The 25,824-nt window shown below is 41.8% G+C and overlaps 1 long non-coding RNA gene across 1 annotated transcript; it reads left to right on the top strand.

The window, feature by feature from the left end:
* Positions 1-4,248: 4,248 nt before the first annotated feature.
* On the top strand, positions 4,249-21,237 carry LOC119566216. Its single transcript, XR_005225296.2, has 3 exons — positions 4,249-4,305; positions 19,398-19,460; positions 21,021-21,237. It is a non-coding gene; the product is annotated as an uncharacterized LOC119566216 (long non-coding RNA).
* Positions 21,238-25,824: the final 4,587 nt, after the last annotated feature.

Here is a 25,824-nt window from a genome sequence, read left to right as displayed (position 1 = left end):
CGACACATCGGGATGGTTTGTCTCTGTAACCTCAATAGGGATTCCTTGAAATACAGCCAGCTCTCCTGGACTCCTTTCTCCCTCATGTTATTCCCCCAGGGGATCCTACCCATCAGTTCCCTGAGGGAGTCGAAGTCTGCTTTCCTGAAGTCCAGGGTCCGTATTCTGCTGCTTACCTTTCTTCCCTGTGTCAGGATCCTGAACTCGACCAGCTCATGGTCACTGCCTCCCAGATTCCCATCCACTTTTGCTTCCCCTACTAATTCTTCCTGGTTTGTGAGCAGCAGCTCAAGAAAAGCTCCCCCCCTAGTTGGCTCCTCCAGAACTTGCACCAGGAAATTGTCCCCTACATTTTCCAAAAACTTCCTGGATTGTCTATGCACCACTGTAGTGCTCTCCCAGCAGATATCAGGATGATTAAAGTCACCCATGAGAACCAGGGCGTGCGATCTAGTAGCTTCTGCGAGTTGCCAGAAGAAAGCCTCATCCACCTCATCCCCCTGGTCCGGTGGTCTATAGCAGACTCCCACCACTACATCACTCTTGTTGCTCACACTTCTAAACTTAATCCAGAGACACTCAGGTTTTTCTGCAGTTTCATACCGGAGCTCTGAGCAGTCATACTGCTCCCTTACATACAGTGCTACTCCCCCACCTTTTCTGCCCTGCCTGTCCTTCATGGGACAGATTTCATGGGACAGAGGAGCATCAGGGAGCACTTGAACTCTGCAGGTTTTCAAAGTGCCTACAAGCTCAAACCAAAAAGAATAAGCCTGAATAAAAAGGCTTTGCTCTGTTGAAAATACCCCACAATACTTGGGGCAGGGAAAAGGAGGGTGCAGCTACAATGTGCCGACTATTGCAAAATATGCAGAGAAAGCTTGTGCTACTGCTGCTCTCCTCGTGTTTGGATCATGGCTGATTTATGGTGTGTATGGCTCCTCTGTCCACGATCCTATCTGTGAACAATATGCCTGTTTTTCTCCTTCCTCTCCCCCACCCATGCCATGGTATCACTTCTGCAGCATGTAGGTATGCACAGTCCCCCTCAGCTGCATCACTTCTGGCTGGTCCACCCGGACATCAATGTTAGCATCTGCAATTCTACTGACGTCAGTACAGTCGCACCTGTTTACATGAGTTTGGCCCATCGTTTCTATTGTGTTCGTGATTTGAAAGCCAACATTCCTGGGTGGTGAATATCATAATCCCCATTTAAACAGGTGGGAAAAGTGAGACACAAAGGGGTTGAGGCCCAGATACTTAAAGGTATGAAATCAATGGGAGTTAGGCCCTGGTCCTCCATTTATTTAGGCACCTGAGTTAGTCACAGAGTGGTGAATAGAACACACACCCTGTTTCACAATCCTGTTCTTTATTGACTAGACTTCCTTCCAAAAATACAGTAAATAAGCAATGGATACCAGCAGCCTTACGCAATGTTCCTGTAAATGAGATCCTCATTCGCATCGTTCTGCACTGACCGCATGCTACCATGGAGCAGTGGTGCTCACTCACACCAAACAGGCATGTCCTGGCTATTTCCAAGCATCCTATCCCACTGCATTTTTCCTTTAGTGCAATTGCTTTCAGAGGTTACTGTACATCAGGAACAAATCATCCTTTCTGTGCTCTGGTAGTGAGTTTCTGGTGTGCATTTAGCAGAGTTTCAGGAACAGCAGGTAATTTGCATTATCTGTGAACCATCTGAATCTGTGGCAAATTCATTACCAGCTCCCTGGCTCATTACAGATCCAGAAGGCCACTTGATGCAACTCCACCCAGCATTGTGATGTGCTTTGTGATAAGAATTGCATAGAAATCTGTCCAGCATTCTCTCTCTTTTAAAAAAAAAAAACCCTTGATTTATATGATCCTGTCAAACATATAATGATACCAATGCTCGTCTGCTTTAATAAATAGCTGTTTGCAAGACTATAACTTTAATTTATTATGATGTAATTAGCAGTGCTATTAATATTTGCAATGCTTAGTGTCACCAATTTTATTGCTACAAACTTCGTTTATAATGAATAGAATAACGCTATCAGGCATCAGTATTCGTTTACTCAATGTCTCTTCACCAATATATCACACTTTATGGACCAGAATGAGGAGTAGGAAAGAGAGGCTCTACAAAGGTTGCAGAGTTTATTTCAAATATATAAACATATGTGTCCTTGGTTTTATTTAGCTAATTTTCTTCTGATGAAAGGTTTCAATGGACAGTCCTGGAGACTGAAGTCCTCTCTTTAAACACAGAACAAGAACAGGGTGTGCACTGGGAGTGCAAGTTTCCTTCTCCTTTTAGTGTATCTCAGAGCCTGACTACAGGGATCACCAGGACCCAGACATTTTCTGTGGCCTATCCAAAACATCTCTAGCCATAAGGTCTGTTCATCTGCGGAATAGTCTCGCAGTGGATATGGTGCAAACGTTGGCAGCTGAAACATTTACAGCCGGATTTAACAAAGGTTTGGCGATTACATAGTAATGAGTTTTCCTGCCATGACCCCAGGATATGGATTAGATGATCTGACTGAGATTTTTTTCATCTCTGTTTTCTGTAATTCCATCACAGTGCTCCGCAAAACCCAACAATGACCAAAACTAATCTTCTATAGTCCTATTATTGTAGTATCAGATCGCTTCCCAAGCATTAGTGGATTTAGCCTCACAACATTCCTGTGAGGTAAGAAGGACTGTTGTCCCTGTTTTACTGATGGGGAACTGAAGCACAGGGAGGCTAAAGTGACTTGCCCAAGGTCACACAGGAAACCTGTGGAACAGCAGGGAATTCAACATGGGTTTCCAAGTCTTAGGCAAGTATCTTAACCACTAGACCATCGTTCCAGTCTAAAAATACAAAGAGACACAACTGGTTTGCAAATTGGATACTGTCCCCATTACAAGGGAGGTGCCCCATCCAGTAACACAGGTTCTGCATATGAGGAGGTGATAAAATGAGAATGTGACTGTGAAGGTAGGTAATGATCAGTAATATTCTCCTCCTAAAGTTCCTCTGTGCATCTACAACATAAAGCCATTTCCCATCCCGCAATCTGACAGGTGTCAGTGTAAGAGCCTTCTTTTTTTGCTGCACCTGACCTCTGGGATTACCGTCCTCTATTTCTGTGTCTCACTAATTCTTCGTCCATTTTCCAAATCTTCCTTCCAAATCTTTTCCATCCTGAAGCTTCTCCCTGGGATAGGGGCTACTGGGGAGCAGGGCTTCCCCTATCCTGCAGCTTTTGCTGGGGACAGGTTTCGGGGGCTGGTGAAGGGGGCTTCCCCCATCCCATGGATTCTGCCAGGGCAAAGTCGGGGGCTGCTGCTGGGGGGGCTTCCCCATCCCACGGCTTCTGCCAGGGATGGCGGGGGGCGGGGGAGCTGTGGAGTTTCCCCCATCCCACGGCTTCTGCTGGGGATGGGGTGGGGGTGGGGCACTGTGGGGGCTTCCCCTATTCCACAGTTTCTGCCGGGCACGGGGTCGCGGGGCATGGGGGCTTCCCTGCCCCACCTGCTGGGTGGAAGCCAGGGGGCCCCAGTTGTCCGGGGCCCTTGGCTGGGGCCCAGTGGCTAATCTGCCACTGACTGCACCACAGTATTTTCTCTAACATATTATGAAGCACAGTGAGGGTAAATGTACAGCCTGGTCCCTAATTGACCTCCACAAATGCATGTGCAAAACTTTGCATGCACATATTTGTGTCTATACTTTGCAGTTGCAAACATAGGATAGAAAGCGCACACTCCTGCACATCTGAAATAGGTCACATGAGTTTTGCACATTCAGATGCTAACATTTGTACACACGTAATGTCTGACTATTTAACAGGCACATACATATCAGTGTTTGCACACAAGTAGGCACATGCAGAGTGCAACCACTATCTTGTACAGATACCAGACTGCATGCACACAAGGAATTAGAGCCATTTAAGAAGGCCAAAGAAATGTTTATGTACGTGCACAAACAGAAACACATTTTGTGCCTGTTGTTAAGTGTTTAGTTAGTAGACCAACCACTTGAGAAATCAGCATGAAGTCCACTGTATAAATAGAACTGGTGGTTTGTCATAAATACAAAGGGAAGGGTAAGCACCTTTAAAATCCCTCCTGGCCAGAGGAAAAACCCTTTCACCTGTAAGGGGTTAAGAAGCTAGGATAACCTTGCTGGCACCTGACCAAAATGACCAATGAGGAGATAAGATACTTTCAAAAGCTGGAGGGAGGGAGAAACAAAGAGTCTGTCTGTGTGATGCTTTTGCCGGGGACAGAACAGGAATGGAGTCTTAGAATTTAGTAAGTAATCTAGCTAGATATGCATTAGATTATGATTTCTTTAAATGGCTGAGAAAATAAGCTGTGCTGAATAGAATGGATATTCCTGTCTTTGTGTCTTTTTGTACCTTAAGGTTTTGCCTAGAGGGATTCTCTGTGTTTTGAATCTAATTACCCTGTAAGGTATTTACCATCCTGATTTACAGAGGTGATTCTTTTTTACTGTTTCTTCTATTAAAATTCTTCTTGTAAGAACTGAATGCTTTTTTCATTGTTCTTAAGATCCATGGGTTTGGGTCTGTGGTCACCTATGCAAATTGGTGAGGATTTTTACCAAACCTTCCCCAGGAAGTGGGGTACAAGGGTTGGGAGGATTTGGGGGGGAAAGATGTTTCCAAACAACGCTTTCTCAAAAATAAACCCTGTCAGACGTTTGGTGGTGGCAGTGGAAGTCCAAGGGAAAAAGGTAAAATAGTTTGTACCTTGGGAAAGTTTTAACCTAAGCTGGTAAAAGTAAGCTTAAGAGGTTTTCATGCAGGTCCCCACATCTGTACCTTAGAGTTCAGAGTGGGGAAGGAACCTTGACATGGTTGTTGCATAGGAGCCAGGTATTTCTTCTGACAATAGCTTTAGAGATAATTTAGCACATACCCATATATTTAAGGTCAGCCAGAGATTTCTTGGACTTTGTTAGAAGAATTGTTTATTTCTCATGACTGAGTTGAAGCTCTTGTAATACTTGAAGTAATTCTAGTCATGATTAAGTTGCTTTGTGCTGTAACTTGTGTTGTATGTACAACCACAGTGATATGCTGCCGTTGGAGTTGCCTCCCTGAAAAGAAATACACCTAGGGATGATTAGGTGTTTGATACAAGAAAAATATGGAGACCTTTTACAAAATACAGGATCAGGTCCAAGGGGTGACTATAGCTGGACCGCTTGGTAATAGTGACCATAATATAATTAAATTTAACATCCCTGTGGCAGGGAAAATATCACAGCGGCCCAACACTATAGCATTTAATTTCAGAAAGGGGAACTACACAAAAATGAGGAGGTTAGTGAAACAGAAATTAAAAGGTACGGTACCAAAAGTAAAATCCCTGCAAGCTACATGGAAACTTTTTAAAGACACCTTAATAGAGGCTCAACTTAAATGTGTACCCCAATTTAAAAAAAATATAGTAAGAGAACCAAAAAAGAACTACCGTGGTTAAACAGCAAAGTAAAAGAAGCAGTGAGAAGCAAAAAGGTATCCTTTAAAAAATGGAAGATAAATCCTAATGAGGAAAATAAAAAAGAGCATAAACTCTGGCAAATGAATTGTAAAAGTATAATTAGAAAGACCAAAAAAGAATTTGGAAGAACAGCTAGCCAAAGACTCCAAAAGTAATAGCAATTTTTTTTGTAAAGCTGCTAAACAATCAGTGGGGCCAATGGACGATCGAGATGCTAAAGGAGCACTCAAAGACAATAAGGCCATTGCGGAGAAACTAAATGAATTCTTTGTATTGGTCTTCACTGTTGAGGATGTGAGGGAGATTCCCAAACCTGAGCCATTCTTTTTGACAGATCTGAGGAACTGTCCCAAATTGAAGTGTCATTAGAGGAGGTTTGGGAACAAATTGATAAACTAAACAGTAATGGGTCTGCAGGACCTGATTGTATTCACCCAAGAGTTCTGAAGTAACTCAAATGTGAAATTGCAGGAGCACTAACTGTCATCTGTAACCTGTCATTTAAATCAGCTTCTGTACCAAATGACTAGAGGTTAGCTAATGTGTTGCCAATTTTTTAAAAGGGCTCCAGAGGTGACACTGGCAACTACAGGCCAGTAAGCCTCACTTCAGTACTGGGCAAATTTGTTGAAACTATTGAAAAGAACAAAATTGTCAGACACATAGATGAACATAATTTGTTGGGAAATAGTCAACATGGTTTTTGTAATGGGAAATTATGCCTCACCAATCTACTAGAATTCTTTGAGGGGGTCAACAAGCATGCAGATAAAGGAGATCCAGTGGATATAGTGTATTTAGATTTTCAGAAAGCCTTTAATGAGGTCCCTCACCAAAGGCTCTTAACCAAAATAAGCAGTCATGGGATAAGAGGGAAGGTTCTCTCATGGATTGGTAACTGGTTAAAAGATAGGAAACAAAGGGTAGGAATAAATGGTTAGTTTTCAGAACGGAGAGAGGTAAATAGTGGTGTCCCCCAGGGATCTGAACTGGGCCTAGTCCTATTTAACATATTCATAAATGATCCGGAAAAAGGGGTAAACAGTGAGGTGGCAAAATTTGCAGATGATACAAAACTACTCAAGATAGTTAAGTCTCAGGCAGACTGCGAAGAGCTACAAAAGGATCTCACAAAACTGGGTGACTGGGCAACAAAATGACAGATGAAATTTAATGTTAATAAATGCAAAATAATGCACATTGGAAAACATAATCCTAACTATACATATACAATGATGGGGTCTAAATTAGCTGTTACCACTCAAGAAAGAGATCTTGGAGTCATTGTGGATAGTTCTCGGAAATCATCCACTCAATGTGCAATGGCCGTCAAAAAAGCAAACAGAATGTTGAGAATCATCAAGAAAGGGATAGATAATAAGACAGAAAATATCATATTGCCTCTATATAAATTCATGGTACGCCCACACCTTGAATACTGCGTGCAGATGTGGTCGCCGCATCTCAAAAAAGATATATTGGAATTGGAAAAAGTTCAGAAAAGGGCAACAAAAATGATTGGGGTATAGAATGGCTACCGTATGAGGAGAGAGTAATAAGACTGGGACTTTTCAGCTTGGAAAAGAGGCAACTAAGGGGGGACATGATAGAGGTCTATAAAATCGCGAGTGGTATAGACATAGTAAATAAGGAAGTGTTATTTACTCCTCATAATACAAGAAGAAGGGGCCCTCAAATGAAATTAATGGGTAGCAGGTTTAAAACAAACACAAGAGAGTATTTTTTCACGCAACACACTCCTTGCTAGAGGGTGTTGTGAAGGCCAATACTATAAATGGGTTCAAAAGGGAGCTAGATAGATTCATGGAAGATAGGTCCATCAATGACTATTAGCCAAGATGGGCAAGAATGGTGTCCCTAGCCTCTGTTTGCCAGAAGCTGGGATTGGGTGACAGGGCATGGATCACTTGATGATAACCTGTCTGTTTATTTCCTTTGGAGCACCTGCCATTGGCCACTGTTCAGAGGACAGGATACTGAGCTTGATGGACCTTTGGTCTGACCCAGTATGGCCGTTCTTATGTTCTTAAAATATATTGATCATAAAATGTTCAGATACAGGAATGAGGCCATATGTCTTGAAATTCTTATGTAGGATTCTATATTGGATAATAGTTAAGATTGTCTGTTGACAATCTTGAGTTTCAACTGAATATTAGTTTCCCTTTAGATGTTATTTACAGATAGTATGACATTCAGTGAAAAAACAGGTAAATAGGGTTTTTTTAGGCACATAATGCTTTAGGCCTGATCCAGTAAATCACTTAAACAGATGTGTAACTTTATGCACGAGTGATCTTACTGAATTCAAAGGAACAAGTTAAGTTCCTGCTTAGTGGTTGTGCATATTGGGGCTTGAAGAATTATGGTTACCAAGCAAGTTGTGGAATCCCCATTTCTGTAGGTTTTTAAAGGAAAGGTTAGACAAACCCATGTCAGGGATGGTCTAATTATATTTGGTCCTACCTCAGTGCAGGGAGCAGGACTAGATGACCTTTTCAGGTCTCTTCTAGTCCTACATCTCTACGATTCTATGAAACATGACACCAGTATGACTCCTATTTCCACAATAAAGAAAAGATACAGAATATGAGAAAAATTCTCTATGTTAACATTGCCACTGAAGTTGAGGTTGCCCCATTCAATGCTAAATTATTATAAAAATCAGAGAGGCAATGAAAATAAATACAGTTTTAATGGAGACACTGACACAGAAGACAGACTAACATAAATAAGTATACAGACATCTGGCTTCCTTTTATTGAATTTTCATATCAAGTACATTTATCCTATCATAAAATCAAAATTCTTTCTTTTTTATGTTCAGGGTACACTTGAATATAAGAATATTTGAAAAGATGGATTAGACAACTTAGCAAAAACTGTGATTTGACATCTTCCTGCAGAAGAAAGGACTTGATGACTATAGTTCCTGTCATCCCCTGACAAAGGATGACAGTTCTAGTAATAAACCATAGGGCATAGAAACTCAGTGAGCACAAGGCTGGCTAAAACTCTGATTCATGTACTGTACAGTTGATGTATGAACATAATTTAATTTTATGTAAATGTCAATATCTGCCAAGCACCACAACGTTACCACAAATATCTCCGGTTGCACGTGTAGGAAACAACTATGGTAATGTCAGATACCAAGCTATGATAACTATTGGCAAATACTGACCTTTCAGTTCAAACTAAGGCATAGAGTAGAAGGGAGGGCAGAATATAGACTATATTATGGGCTGGCAATCAGCAAGCTTCATTCGCACAGCTCCACCAATGTACCTTAGTCCTCTTACCCACAGCAGTCTCTTCCATTGCATTCCTGAGTGCCTGTCATTTCAATTTGGGCCACTTTTGAGCAATGAAAAACAATTGTGTTGAAATGTATTTGGTGTTCTGTTTTTTGGACATGCAAAGATTTAGGATAAGATCTCCCAAGTTGACTTCCACTTTTGGCTTGGGCTAAAATTTGAAATCCAATCTTCAGGGGTGTAAGGCATTCACCCACATCACCATTTCAACTACCTTTGGCTGTCCCTTGGTTAGTTTTAATCTGATTTAGAAGAGATTGCCGGTGTCAGTATTTAGTTTTACCATATTAAACATTGTCTGCTTTGGATTTGGGGCATTGTCATTATGTGTCTTTTAGTCCATTCTGCAATGCCAGTTAAGTCATGGCTGGCACTGATATGCCCAATGTCGGTGACAAACCAGCTCCCCTAAGACAATTTATACTTGTAGTGGCTGCCTTTGAAGCAAAGAAAGATCAGGTCATATATAATGGATTTCATAGCAGAAAAGGCTAACAGAAAGTTGTAAATTGAAAAGTCATCCCTGATATGACACAAAGATTGTGAGTGGGTCAGTCACCTCTAATTAAAATATCTCCCATTTAAAAATTACCTGGGATGTGTGTGCTTCAGTCAAGTAATCACAACTAGTTTCTACTTATGTGTGAAGAAAAAGGACCTGGGGTATTTATATGACTAATATAATTACATATTTTTATACGAGCTAGGATAAAAACTTATATGCTATCATTCCTCATGGTTCAAGACATAAACCTATCACCCATCTGAGATCAGGATGAAATTACTCCCTACCCCCTTCATGGAATAGTATGGAACAATTAGCTGCATTTTGGGAGGTTTGCACCTTCTTCTGAAGCATCCGGCATTAGCCACTGTCGGAGACAGGAAATTTGGACTGCATGGACCATATTTTTCCTATGGTTTTACTATTACAGAACATGAATTTTCATCTTAAATACAACAGTCCAGATTTGCACTAATTTGCGGTCTGTGTCACTCAACAGCAGTCAATGGGCTGAATTCCGTTCTCACTTTCACCAGCTCCATTAACTATAGAAATTGTTACTGAACAGAGCAGAATTGAGTTTAATGAGATTTCATGCAGTATACATTAGGACAGAATTTGACCCGCTGTGCTTTTGTTTCCATACTGCTGCTGTTGCCGCTGGCAGGAAATTCACTATTAACTTCATTTGCCCCAGTGTTTTAGTCAGTCAGATACATTTATCTGCAGTGCCTAACACAATGAGGCCCCAATCTTGGATGAGGTCTATGGGCACTATCAGACTATAAATAAATAATATGCTTAGAAGTTTGAGTAACAGGACAAGCAATTTGTGGTATAAACTAGAGGTGAATCAACTTTTATGTTACTATGGTGCAACATCATACATAAGATGAATAAAAAAGTTGATATGTATCTTTACAGAACTTCATATGCGGGGTCTTTGGGCCTGAAATTCTATTCCCACTTCAACTTTTTCTGAGAAAGGAATAATAATAATTTTCACTTGAAAACCTAACATGGGAACAGTCCACAGTCCCCATATAAGGTCGGGGTCCCATTTTGGTAGGCTCTGTATAAACACATACTAAGAGGAAATACCTCCTCCAAAGAGCTTTGGCCCAGATCCTCAAAGGTATTTAGGCTCCTAACTTCCATTGACTTCAATCCTTAGAAGATCTCTATGCAAGCCAGATAGACAAAGGATGGGAGAAAGGCAGGGTCAACTGTTCTCATTTTACAGGTGGAGAACAGAGGCCCAGAGCATCCAAGGGCACACAGGAAATATATGGATCTGAACTTTGATTAACTGAGTCCTGAGTACTCAACCATGAGACTATCGCTAAAGGAAGAAAGAAGAAAAGAATGAAGCCACCCAAGCTCCCTTTCATCTACTTGAACATTGTGGAGGCAAGACTCACAAATTGTTAGGTCCATATCTGACTAAGGAGAAACTGTGAAAAAGGGGGGCTGAGAGGGAAGAGAAAAAAATTCCAATGGATAAACTGATGCAGGCTATGTCAGCCTCGCAGTAGGACAGAAATCCCTCTGTACCTAAAATAATATTGTGCTTTAATACTGACATATACCACCATGGTCAGCTGGGATCAAACCTAGTCCCTCCACACCAAAAGCACAAGCCCCTACCCACGGGGGTTAAAAGAAGTCTCCCAATCATAAACTGTTGTAATCACCAGGCAAGTCACTAGAGAGGGAGACAGGATGATGGCTTCAGCCACTGTGTTACATCCATTAGCATGGAGGTTCATTTAGCTAGAAAAACTTCTTCTTCTTTTTTTTAAAGCCACTGGTTAGTGTGTGTTACAGGGTCCATGCCAGAGTAAAGATGAGTCTTATTACAAGCCCAGCCAGAGAGCTTTAACTCACGCTGTAGCAGCTCATGCGTTTAGCTCTGGAGTTCCCCAATATATTGCCTGTCACATAAGTGGAGGGCTCATCAAGGATTTAAACCAATGTGGGCCTCAGATGCAAGGGGTAGCATGTAACTCACTGGTTAATGCACACTGTGCAGTTTTCCTCTTTACCCAATGCACACGGAAGATATAAGCCACTTACGTAACATCATGGCTGACCTGCTGGCAACTGAACGGGGACCTCTAGAACTAAAAGCTGGAGCTGCTACATCTTGAACTAAAGAAGCAAGGCTTCCTAGGTGGGGTTATAACAGCTCCTGTACTCTGTGGAGCAAGCACAGAAGGGGAGCGCTAACTGTTAAACGAAGTTAAACTGATTTTGTGAGGCATGTAAGCTCCCCAAAATAGTTCAAGAGATTTGCAAAATCTTGAACTCCATGAGGATTTCCTTGTCCATAGTAAAAACAGTGATATGTTGATCCTGAGTAGTGCCTTCCATAAAGCAATCTTCTAACCGTGACAGTAGTTTTTTTTTAAAGTGGTGTATCAGTGATAGACTCCAAATTCAAGCTGGGGCCATGTGTTTTTTACCAATTGTCCTGATATTTTCAAGACCATCCTGATATTAGAGGCTTTGTCTTATAGTTGCAACTGTACTCCCCCCTCCACACACACACACACACAGAATCCTGATTTTTCACACTTGCTGTCTGGGTACCCTACATATGCTGAAGGATGGATTTTCTAAATCCAATCTCTATTTGACAGGTATGCACTCACAAAGGACATTTATAGCACGGCCACATGACATTCTCGTCTTGATGAAATGGGAAATAACTATCAGTCAAGATGTCAGGGTCTGTATGTCAGTTGTCTGCCCGGACGTCACTGAATGGAATGATCAAAGGAAAACAGTAGCAGGGAGATGTCAGCAACTCATTTATTGGTGCCAGCTGAAAAGCAGCAATGTAAGATAGTTTCCTACATCTTTGCACAAGGAACCCTGAAACCAAGACCCCACCAGTTTGAGATAATATGTTTATTGAAGAAACACACATTTATTGCTAAGAGTTTGCCCATAATCATGTGCAGGGGAGCGATCAGGGTTCATCAAAATCACTCTGGTGAACACGGCTGCTACTCTGCAACCCCGGGTTAACCAGTCTTCGGAGGTGGAACCCTAAGGAGTTAAAAGGAGTTAAAAATTGCCACCATGTTTCTAGGGACGTTTTAGACAGTGCAGCACATTTTTAACCGGACTGGTTTATCCCTGGATCCTGGGGCAGGTTTCAGCAATTCAAGAATGACGTGCAGGAGTAAACTATGCCACCTCTGCTTGAGATCCTGCCCGATCTCAAATGCTCAGGTGGCATCGGGTCAGAACTTGAATAGGAAACTATAAAAAATAATCTCCGTGCTGAAGACAACAGACCCAATCACTACAGAAATTACACATTCCTCTGAGAACATGAGACCAGAACCCTGTTCTTCAGCTCCAAAACAAGGACCTTTGCTCTTTAAGTTGAAGAAGAACTTGCTTGATTGGTAATTGTAGTGGGTCCCTTGCCTATTTTGTGAGCCAGCCACTAGCAGACAACATCTTTCATTCACCCATCTACATACAAAGCCTGTAAATGACAAAATGTCAGTGGTGGAAACTCAAAATGCTGCAGGCACTGATGCTGCTCATTCTGTAGGTAATGTTTTCATTTCTGAATCAGGGCAGGACCAGTACCCAGTCTGGTGCTAGTGGGCAGAGGGCTCGGGGGGAGTGGTTTTGTGATTCAGTAAACGTATAAGCAGTTTTGGTGATTCAATAAATAATGCTCTTCTTCCTCATTCCAGTAATAATCACTGGGGTGTAGGTGTGGAGAGGGAGGACGGTTGTATGGGGAGATTATCCTTCCCTTGATATAAGTGTATCCCTCTCATTAGTATCAATAGTACTGCACCTGCACAAAAGGGAACTCAGACTTATTGGAATTTACCTGTTACTAACCTATAATAGCTGCATTTTAAATCAATGTGGAATTGCACTAGTGACTATATATTGCTGAAATACTAATAATTATTCAAACAGATTTACTGAGGTTTCAGGATGATGTTATAATAGTGTCTGTATATTTTATATGCAGTAGTTGTTACACCTCATTAAACAGGCTGGTAAATGATCCATTGCTATTTAATTAATATGCAATGAGTGTGATATTAAACCTTCCATGTAAATTAAATCTTGATCTGAGTCACTTAATTTTAAAGTGTGATTGAAAATTTCTTTGGATTTGAACTGCATGAGCCTGTTTCTTTTACTTGGCTCCCTTCTGCTGCTCTGCTATTGTTGGGCAGATTCTATAGGCATATAGGGAAAAGACTTTAAGAAAAGAAATTTCAACTGAGGAAATTAAAGACAGCCCAAGTAATGACATGAAGGGGTGGGCAGAAATGGGGCCAAGCCACTAAGTACAGGCCTGAATCTGAATTTCCTCAATGCTCAGAAGTATCTGGATTTGCGATTTTGATTCATATCCATCTCTAGTTATGAAGGAAAACCTTAGAAGAGGAGTTTGTGATCTCTTTTTTTTTTTTTTTTTCAGGCTAAGAATCTTGGAGACAGAGTGTTGTAATAGTCTGTGTGCTAGTCAGCATCATCTATTTATTTTGGCGACCCAAAATTTGAGCAAACAACCCATCAGTTAGGCCTCAGACAAGGATCAAACATCAAGAGCTCATAAACAGCTTCTACTCAGTTTACACAGGGCTGAATTTTGAATCTACTTGTCTTTATGACAAAATTTTATCTTGTTAGAATGCAACCGTAAAGAGTAACGTTAGCTGATAATGACTCTGACCACAATTTTGTGATCAGTGTAGGTAAGGTAAAAGCACGTTTGGTGTGATGCTGGCAGGCCAGATGCCAGTTCTTGCCCAGGCTGCAGGCATTAGTTAAGAATTGACAGCCTCATAGCTAGAGGCCAGACCAAGTCACCTGTATGTTAGTTTTGCTCAAAGTAGTTATTAGTCTTGTATTTAGTGTTTAGACTCTGAGATGCGTATATGTTGCTGCATGTATTAACTGCACTTATAATATCCCCTGTTATAAGGTAATATGTAAGTGTTTGCTCTGTCACTCTAAAAGTGTTTGCTCTGAAACTGTAAACCCCAGAGTCAGGAGAGGAACATTACCAAGTATGAAATGCTAATTTGCTACACAGTGTGTTATCTCTTGCCTAACCAAAGAAGGCCCATAGACAAATCATTTGTGGAGCATCCGAGGGAAAAAGATTTTGTTGATTGCTCTCCGTTCATCCATAAAGGGGAGATGTGCAGGTGAACTCATCCCATCATCATGAAGTCTGGGAGAAGAGAATAAAAATCCCTGACAAGAAGAAACTGCATCTTTTTGGCTGTTTGAGCTCTGAAGGGCCAGAGACTCTAGACTGAAGCCAGAGATCCCCAGGGGCTGCCTCCTGTGTCTGCCCGGAAAGACACTTTGAATTGACAGATCACTACAACTTTGTCACTCTGAGGATTTAGATAGTAACTCATTTAAGTGTGTATCTTTGCTTGCTTTAACCTGTAAATAACTCTTATTCCTTTTTCCTAGTTAATAAAACTTTAGCTACTTCATCACAGAATTGGCTACAGGTGTTATCTTTGATGTAAAATCTACGGTACCAGTTGATCTTGCGTAAGTGACTAGTCTTATGGGATTGGAAGCAACCTGAATGTGGTGTAATTTTTGGTGTAAGTGACCATTTTTCACTAAATCCAGTTTGTCTGGGTGACAAAATAGACTGGAAAGTTTAAGAGGACTGTCCGTGATTCCATGGTAAGACTGTTATAGTAATCCAGGAGTCACATTTGTTATTGGTTTGGCTAAATCTAATTATAGAACATACCACCAGTTTGGGGTGTCTGCTCTGTTTTTGACAGACTGCCCTGAGGTATTTACTCACAGTCGGGAGCCACTCTAGACAGTGTGACATTCAGCACCATGTCAGATATAGTCATAGTTAAACCCTAATGGAATCAAAAGAATGATCTGAGAAACTGGACCATATTCAACTCTTCATTTCAGTGGAGCTAGACAAAGGGTGAAAATACTGCAAAGTGTCTTCAGAATGTATCTCCTAAATCACTTTTTTAGAGATTAATCGGGGGGAAGGAGGGAGGGAGAGGAGAGGGAGAAGATAGCTGTATGAGCTGAGAGCTCTTTGAGCAGGGATCGGCAACGTTTGGTACACAGCCCACCAGGGTACACCCCCTGGCGGGCCGGGCCAGTTTGTTTACCAGCCACGTCTACAGGCTGGGCCGATCGCAGCTCCCACTGGCCGTGGTTCGCTGCTCCAGGCCAATGGGGGCTGCAGGAAGCAGCAGCCAGCACATCCCTCGGCTCACACCGTTTCCCGCAGCCCCCATTGGCCTGGAGCGGCGAACCATGGTCAGTGGAAGCTGTGATCGGCTGAACCTGTGGATGCAGCAGGTAAACAAACCTGCCCAGCCTGCCAGGGAGCTTACCCTGGCAGGCTGTGTGCCAAAGGTTGCCAATCCCTGTCTTAAAGCATTTTGATATAGACACAAATCTCATCAATATAGCCAGTGAAGACCTCCTAGCTTATCCTGTGCACAGCTCAGAGATAGTGACCCATGTATCCCTTCATCCATATTTTACCCCTGAAAAGAGTGAGCTGCCTTGGGGCAGCATTTCAAGACACAAGCAAAGGCAGAAGTGAGAAAGGAAAATTGATAGTACCGATTTTTTTTCTTGGTGTTACTAAGTGAGCCCCAATTAATTGTGTTACATGCACAATCCAATGTAGGGCCACTAGGTTTCCTTTCATTTGGAGACTCAACCATTGTTAAAATGATTCAAAAATAAGTAGATTCTCAGTGGAAATGTTTGACTCAGAAGAGCAAGTGCACCCGCATAACGTACCAATAGGTTGTGCTAATTTAAGATGGATTATTGAACCACATAAAGATGATACTCTGTACCTATAAGTGAGGGAATTATAGATAGAAAAGACCAAATGGCTGCAGCAATGGCCAAAGCAACACAACAAAGTGTTAAATGCTTTTGTTTCAGTTTTCACCAGAAAGATTAGCAATGATCAGATGACTAAAATAGTGATCATCAGTGTAAATGGGATAAGATCTGGGTCTAAAATAGGGAAAGAATAAATTAGGACTTACTTAGACAAGTTAGATGTCTTAAAGTCAGCAAGCTCTGACAAAATACATCTTAGAATACTTAAGAAACTGGATGGAGAGATCTCAGAGCTATTAGCAATTATCTTTGAGAACTCATGGAAGATGGGGGAGATATCAGAGGACTGGAAAATGGCAAATATAGTATCTATAAAAACGGGAATAAGGACAACCCAGGGAGTTATAGACCAGCCATATTAGCTTTCGTACCTGAAAAGATAATGGCACAAGTAATCAATCAATTTGTAATCATCTAGAAGATAACAGTGTGAGAAGTAACAGTCAACATGGATTTGTCAAGACAAATCATTGCAAACCAACCTAATATCCTTCTTTGACAGGGTAACAAGCCTTGTGAATGGGGGGGAAGCAGTTTATGTTATTTATCTAAACTTTAGTAAGGCTTTTGATACTGTCTCACATGATCCTCTCATAAACAAACTAGGGAAATATAGCCCAGAACCGGGATCAGCAACCTTTGGCATGCGGCCTGTCAGGGAAATCCACTGGCAGGCCGGGACAGTTTGTTTATCGGCAGCATCCACAGGTTTGGCCGATTACAGCTCCCACTGGCCACAATTCACCATTCCAGGCCAATGAGAGCTGCAGGAAGTGGTATGGGCCGAGGGATGTGCTGGCCGCTGCTTCCCACAGCCCCCATTGGCCTGGAAAAGTGAACCGCGGGCAGTGGGAACTGCGATTGGCTGAACCTGTGGACACTGCAGGTAAACAAACTGTCCTGGCCTGCCAGCGGATTTCCCCGATGGGCCGTGTGCTAAAGGTTGCTGATCCCTGGCCTAGATGATGAACATACTATAAGGTGGGCAAAAAAATGGTTGGAAAACCGTATTCAGAGTAATCAGTGGTTCAGAGTCAGGCTGGAAGGGCATATTGAGTGGGGTCCCACAGGGATCTGTCCTGGGTCAGGTTTCATTCAATATCTTCATAAATATATTATGAATATATTCATATAAGGTCATAGAGAGTACACTTATACAGTTTGAAGACAATACCAAGGTGGGAGGAGTTGCACGTGCTTTGGAAGACAGGATTAGAATTCAGAATGATCTCAACACACTGGAGAAATGGTCTGAAATAAATAGGATGAAATTCAATAAGGACAAACTCAAAGTACCCCACTTACGAAGGAATAATGAATTGTATAAATACAAAATGGGAAATTGACTGCCTCAGAAGGAGTACTGCAGAAAAGGGTTTGGGTGTTATAGTCTAAATAACAGTCAATAATGTAACACTGTTGCAAAAAAAAAAAAAAAAAAAAAAAAAAAAAGCTAACATCATTCTGGGAAGTATTAGCAGGGGTGTTGTAAGCAAGACACGAGAAGTAATTCTTCCACCCTTCCCAGCAATGATAAGGTCTTAGCTGGACTATTTTGTCCAGTTCTGGGCATCAGACTTCAGGAAAGATGTGGACAAATTGGAGAAAGTCCAGGTGAGAGCAACAAAAAAATGATTAAAGGTCTAGAAAACATGGCCTCTGAGGGAAGATTGAAAAAAATGGGTTTGCTTCATTTGGGAGAAGAGAAGACTGAGGAGGGACAAGATAAGTCTTCAAGTATGTAAAAGGTTGTTGTAAAAAGAAGGGTGATACATTGTTCCCCTTAACCAATGAGGAGAGGACAAGAAAAAAATTCGTTTAAATTGCAACATGAGAGATTTAGATTAGACATTAGGAAAAATGTCCTAACTGTCAGGGTAATTAAGCACTGGAACACATTACCTAGTAAGGTTTCAGAGTAGCAGCCGTGTTAGTCTGTATCAGCAAAAGAACAAGGAGTACTTGTGGCACCTTAGAGACTAAGAAATTTATTTGGGCATAAGCTTTCGTGGGCTAAAACCCACTTCATCGGACGCATGCAGTGGAAATACAGTAGGAAGATATATATACACAGAGAACATGAAAAAATGGGCGTTGCCATACCAACTCTAATGAGACTAATCAATTAAGGTGGGCTATTATCAGCAGGAGAAAAAAAAAACTTTTGTAGTGATAATCAGGATGGCCCGTTTCAAACAGTTGACAAGAATGTGTGAGTAACAGTCGGGGAAAAATTAGCATGGGGAAATAGCAGCGCTGGCTGAGGGATGTGCTGGCTGCTGCTTCCCGCAGCCCCCATTGTCTGGAGCAGCGAACCGCAGCCAGTGGGAGCTGCAATCAGCCGAACCTGTGAACTCAGCAGGTAAACAAACTGGCCTGGCCCACCATGGGGCTTACCCTGGTGGGCCACGGACCAAATGTTGCCGATCCCTGGTCTAGATAATACTTAGTCCTGCCATAAGTATAGGGGACTGGACTAGATGACCTATGAAGGCCCTTTTAGTCCTACATGTCTATGAGTCTATAAAATTTCCACCATAGTTCTAATCTCCTAAAGACCTATACTGCATGTAACTTGAATCTGTATACCATGTCCTATGTTCAGGGTAAGCAGTGATTACAGGGTAAAGAACTATTTTTCCATGTATGTATCGACTCAAGTGACCCACCCCTGCCCTTACCATAGCACTGAAGATCAGGGGCCTGGTTTCCTCGTACATTTCAGAATGGTCAGATGCAAAGCCAGAAAGAATGAGGTTTGGAGGCAAACTGAGTTTTCCAAACCTGTCACATTTGTTTTAGGGGAAACAGCTGCCTTCCAGAATTAAAACACAACCGTTAAAATCCATTCACTAGAGCTAAAGAACATAGTTTTGAAAAATCCACTGGCTCTGGGCCTGGTTCTCAGGCAGAATAAACTCTTACAAACACTTCTCTGAACTCTATAGCAGAAACAGCATTCATTCTGAAAAGGTAGTTTTTTCTTTCATCTTATTCACTTTGGCAAACAGCCAGAGGCTATTTCATTATCTAAATAATTTGCAACAGTATCTACAGTGTGTTACCAAAACATTTCTCAGGTAGACTCATTTCTGAATGCTTTATTTCAGTGAAACGAGAGGAGAAGGACCTTTCTGGGAATCCTTAATGGCAACTCAGACCTCAGCTGCCAGGTGATTAAGAAACCATTGAGTTTTTCATTCCAGCAGCTACTCTGATGGACGTATGACACGTTAAAAAACGACAGTTCTCTATTTAGGAATCTTTTTAGCTGATGTTGATCTATCTACCACATTGTATCTGGTGGAAAAATGAGACAGACATTGGGTTGCTGATGGGCTCAGTGCTTGATTATTATTATTAATGGTATATTTTGCACATATACTAGCATGTTTTATGTGAGGATCTCAAAGCATTTTACAAATGTGGGTACAATTAGCATTTTTTAGAAGAGGAAATTGAGTCAGAGAGTTTTAGTGACCAAAGTGGCGCAGTGTGAATCAGGGCTTGTCTACAAAAAGGAATGGACTGGAATAGCTATTTTGGAATAAAGCATTCTGAAATGTGATAGTGTGGAATATTTCCTCATCTGGTCACTCTATTCTAGAATAAAAGTCACTTTTGTTTCAGAAAAATTATTGTACTTCCAAAACAGAGTGATTATTCCAGAATGTGAATTAAGAGTAACTTTTATTCTAGAATAGAGTCCATATGGGGAGCTATTCCAGAATACCTTCTGCAATAGCCAGTTCAATCAACTTCCCCAAAATACAGAGTAGGAAATCTGACCATCATGACTCTGCTCTAACTGCTAGACCATGCTATCTACTCTAATTCCTTTTCAGGTTTCCTTCTATAAAACACTCATTGTACAGATTTAGACAGGACTTCTTGCCAAGAGAAACACTTAGGCCTAGATCCTCAAAGGCACATAAGTTCCACTGATTTGTGCCAGTCAAGAGCCCACCAGCAAATCCAATGTCTGTCTCATTTTTTCCCCAAAGAGTACAATGTGGTGGATAGAGCATCAGCTAAACACTATCTTTGGTTGGAGACTGCAAAATACCACTCATGCAATATGGCAACAATGTCAGTTGTTTTTGTCGAGTTGGTTTGGTTTATATTTGTTTTCAGTGGGAGCAGGGTATTTTGCTTGTTTGATTATTAATATCACTACTTCCCCAAAATATACTACTCTGGGAATCTCTGTTTAACAGTCCCATTATCACATGTGCTTTGGGAGCTCTCCTGTTAGAGTCCAACAAAAATCTTATCTTGTTTATCCATCCCCAGGATCATTTCCATCTTTGTATTTCCTGGTCCATTATCAGCCCCCAGTTTGTGTCTCTCCTTTGTAATATTCTGCCACTTCCCCTCTCATTTCCTGCTAGCTTCACACTATGTCTCGTTAATCCCACATCAATCCCATTACTGAAAAGTGGACCCTAGCAACTTCCTTTTCTTCAAACCTGGTACCAGTACCTCACAGGAAACTGTGCCATCCTACAAAGAGTCTGTTCTAGCCCACCCTGCTTAATCCAATTACCTTCCCCTTTCATGCTGAATGATGAAACTGGAGAGAATCACTAATTGTTTGTGTACAATTCACTAGCAGGAAAAAAAAATCCATCCAATACATTGGTCACTGTGAACTGTTCACCCTGCTCTAATATTTTTTTAATTTACAAGATGCTGTGAGGTTTAACTAATTCATATGTATTATGTGTTCTCAGAGCACTGGATGGAAAGCACTACTATGTGTATGGAGAAAGTGGAAATATTATGGCATGTGGATAAAGAGATTTAACAAACAGCCCAAAAATGAGAGGGGAGAAGTAACAGTTCCACCAGCCCTGCTCAGACCAGCTACAAGTGCACGACTTATGGCCAGAGCCATCCACTCAGCATATGCCCTATAGAGGTCACCAGGATCAGATGGATCAGGAAGAGGTAACATTTAGACAACTGAAGTATATATCAAACTCTGTATGCAGCTGAGGGCCCTAAACACATCCTTCCTTCCAGGGTGAATTCCATGCACTATGACCAAAATACAAAACGGGGATTGGGGAGGTTATCCCTCCCTACAGTGCAGATGAATGGCACCTGGACTTTATGCTGCAGATCCAAAAGTCTGCTTGTGAGCCACCCTCCATTCCCAATTACCATTCAGCCCCTGCACAAATTAGAGCAGCTTCAGGACTATTCTAACACATACCACCATTAACAGCCCTGCTGGGCCATTACACTGCTTGATGGTTGCTGAACCACAGGATGTTCCACCAACATCCCTTCTCCCCCTGCCATGTGCCAAGTACGGGTCATATGCAAATAGACCAAGGGAAACACCATCTGATTGTATTGCCTCTTGATTTGCAGTTGTGAGTGTCAAGGATTTGACCCCAGATTACGATACAAGAATATTGCCCCCAAACCATCCCCATCTTGCATATATTCCCTCAGTTATTATCATTTGCAATACCTCTGAACAAACATTCTAGCCCCCAATAAAACCTTCCTGCATTACTATTTTCATTTCAATACATCTAGATATTTTAAAGTAATAAAACAGCATAGCCAATGGTTTCTGAGTGATTGATTGATTATCTTCCCTCTGCTTTGAAGTCAAGAATATTTGCTTTCCTATAAAATGTATCACCTCCCACTCCACCCCCGCCCCGTCCTCTCCACACACATAGAGGCACAAACTGCTCCCAGTGCCCATACAGACTGATACTAAAACATCTTGGAATCAACATAACAAAATCACCACAGCTGTGGCTTGTCTCTCTTCTCCAGGATAAAATGGAAAATGAGAAGCTAGTGCACCAGGGGTGGAACAAGCAATTCAGATGCAGCATGTAAAGCTCAAGACCAATAGGGTTTTCCAAGCTGCAAGCATAAATGAATTATTTTAAGCGAAAGACATAAAAACACTACTCGCTCCATCTGTGGTCACTTACAGCTGTGCAAAGTCAGAGCAAAGCAACCAGATCAGAAAAATAGCATTTTAAATACATTTTACAATTACTTTGCACAAAGGTAAATGACTACATGAGCTGCATGGCAGTGGAAAATCGAATCTACAAAATTCCTTTAATCTATAGGCAAACAAGGAGAAGGACACATGGATCATAAAGAATTTTTCTGAATATAGCACATATATGTAAATTATATAGCTCTTCCTTTTTTGTTGCCTGTTTGCAACACTTTATTCTATCCCCTTTTCACATTCTCCTTTCTTAGTCTCCTATTTTCTTCTTTTCTCTGCTACCAAGTCTCTTCTGTCTTTAGTCTCATGACTTTTCTTCGCCTCATCTCTCTGACCTCCTTTCCTCTTCTATCCCTATATATGCTCAGATTTTCAACTGAATCTTAGAGGCCCTAACATATAGCTATAGCAGTAATAGCTTACAGATTTTGTTCTCTAAGTGATCGAATCCCGCTGAGTTCTAGCCCTCTAGATAACAACATAAATATAATGTCCTGGAAGGTTACACTCTGTGAGGACTGTGAAACACCTGAAATGGAAAAGCCCTGTGGATTTCATTTAAGGTCTTACAATGAGCTAATAAATGCAGTCAGCAAAGCATTCTAACATGTGATCTTAATATTATTCTTTAGTGTATTAATTAAATACTCCCAATAACCTGTGCCATAGATGTAACCCATGTGTATACAGACATGGAAGAAAAGCTAGGCCCCCAGACTCTTAGAAGGCAAGTAAATTCATGCAAGATCTTACTTCAGGAGCTACAGATTCCATTAAGGAGACAATTTCAAGATACTTTTGAAAGTACATTGCCATAAATTAACAGGAACTCACTTACAATGAACTCTACAAACAAAGTGGCCTGAGCCACATAGAAAATTAAAGGTTATAAATCTAGAGCAAGCATGTAACATTAAAGTGAGTCCAAAGGGTAGTTACAAACGTAATGGGCCCAGTTTTGTTGACAAAATATTCCTAAGGTAAACACTGTACCCGCTGTCGTAACTAATATGGAATATAATGTGTATACTATAAGCAATAGAGTTGGATGAGCTATTCCATACCACAAATATGTACTTAGACCAGTGTTTCCCAAACTTGGGACGCCGCTTGTCCAAGGTAAGCCCCTTGCAGGCCGGGCCGGTTTGTTTATCTGACGCATCCGCAGGTTCGGCCGATTGCTGTGCCCATTCGCCGTGGTTCGCTGCTCCAGGCCAATGGGGGCTGCGGGAAGTGGCGCGGGCTGAGGGACGTGCCGGACGCCACTTCCCGCAGCTCCCATTGGCTGGAGCGACGTACTGTGGGCAGTGGGAGTCGCGATTGGCTGAACCTGCGGCTCCAGCAGGTAAACAAACTGGCCTGGCCCACCAGGGGCTTACCCCGGACAAGCGGTGTCCCAAGTTTGGGAAACACTGGCTTAGAGTTATTTGCCTAGCACGTTTGCCCCTTGTCCTGAGTGACTAGCCCATATTCATGGCTGGAGCTGGGAGAGAAAAGGTAATTTTATTTCAGAATTTGATTTCATTCTGATCCAAAAATATAACTTTTTTGAAATTCTCTGTGAAAGGGACTGAATCCTTGGGGCAGTCTGCCTAGTGGGTTGCTCCAGGGCTGAAGACCGGGGAAGCCCTGGGGTCCCTGACTCAAAGGCAGTCCAAGCCATGCACTCTGGAAGCCCTGAAATCCTCAGCTCCAAGGCACTTCAAACTAGCAGTCAGCAAATTCCAACGGGAAAAAAATGGGGGTGGGAATTTTTCTGGCCAGTTGCATCTGGGGCCTTGCCAGGATGCTTCTATTAAGAGAAAAAAAAAAGATGATAGAGCCAAGTATCTCTTTGCTACAATCCTGTTTATTTACAAGAAATGTGCACAAAGTCCTGTTTCCCAGGACACAGCAGGAACAAACAGGAAGCAGTTTCCTTGTTCAAAAATCCAAACCTATGCCCCAAAGAGCTCTGTTTCTGCTCCTTCTCGGGGCCATGATAACAGCTGAGTCCCTAGTTTTCTCTTGGCTTTCCTCATTGTGTGTGTTCTTGGTCTCTCGAGCTCTTGCTCACACACACACAGACACACTTGCAATCAAAACAATGCTACAGCCCCTGCATTTGCCATCAGTCTTCAGGAAAACCCCTCAGCCCACATGACCCAGCCTTGCATGCAGACGGGTGCCTTGGGTAGCGGATTCCATTGTTTCGAGATAACTTACTCCATAGCAGAGCTTAATTCTTTCTCCCATTTAGTGTGACTGAAGGGTGAATAACATGGCCATCAGCTTTAATGAGGTCTGTGATCAAAAACACACTTCTTAGCTGCATAAAAATAGTTATATTGTGTTAGGGCTTGTCTGCATGTGGAGTTATTCAGGAATAGTTGTTTATACACAGCTATTTCTGAACACCTCCATGTGTGAACAAGCCCGTAGTTGAATGTATGTAGGAGCATTTAGAACTAACGATTCCTCTGGCCTCCAAAACTGCCTGATTTTTTTTTTTTCATGCTGAAATCTCTAATCAAAGGTATATCTTGTGTCAACCATCAAGTTCTAGGTCACTACGACCAATATTTCCTTATACAGAATAAGTAATTTCACACTCATGTGTTGAATCGTGTAGTTAAATTGGCATTTGCACATACAATCAACCCTTTTGGACATACAAATGCATGTTGGGTGCATGCTCATGACTGAACCTACAGATTTTGTAGCTGCCATTAAAGAAGCCAGTTAAAATACAACCTTTTCCTCCTTGAATAGAGCACTGGACTCAAACCCAGGAGGAGCGGATTCTGTTCCACTGGCCTGCTGTGGAAAAAGCTTCATCCGCCCTTTGATAAATCTTGATGTGATGGGATGAGTAATAAATGAAAAGCTTTCTCCTGGTTAATGCAAGGCTGTTATAGCCACCAAGTGAACCTTGAGAGAACTTATAGTCAGGCCTGATCTTTCAAATTCCAACATGTAGTTTAGGATGGTGGAAAAGAGTCGTTAGGAGAAATTTGCCAACAGGTACACCAGAAGTGGTATATCCTCCATTTCTGAAGGTAAGTATGTTGTATGGACTCCTTTCTATGGCTTACCAACACCTGTGGCACTCATGTTGAACAGGAAGTCTCTAACCCAAAGAACCATTGATGAGCCATGCCTGGATCTGCAGAACTTCCAGATTGGGGTGAAGTGTCTAACTGGTATCCTGAGACAGACTGAAACTGATTGGAAGTCACAGTCGTAGATGAGAAGCAAGTTCAACGAGCTAAGGATGCCAAACTTGTCTTGGCCAAGTTGTTGCAACCAAAGTGACTTTGGCCTTCTCCTGCTTGATCTTGTTGAGAATTTTCAGAGCAATGGTGTTGGTGGATATGTATAGAGGGAGTCCTTCCTCCATAATATGAGAAAGGCATCTCCTACTGATTGAGGAGTGAGTCTCCCTCTCGAACAAAACTTGCACTTTGTGTACGCTGTGGTGGTAAAAAGGTCCACATCTGGAAACCCCCAGGTTGATGTTGAGGAGTCGTGAATCCAAGTCCCACTCATAACCCTGTGGAGCAGTG

Source organism: Chelonia mydas, chromosome 6, assembly GCF_015237465.2.
Source record: "Chelonia mydas isolate rCheMyd1 chromosome 6, rCheMyd1.pri.v2, whole genome shotgun sequence".
NCBI classification, from domain to species: domain Eukaryota; kingdom Metazoa; phylum Chordata; order Testudines; family Cheloniidae; genus Chelonia; species Chelonia mydas.
This window is presented reverse-complemented; position numbering and strand designations above follow the sequence as displayed.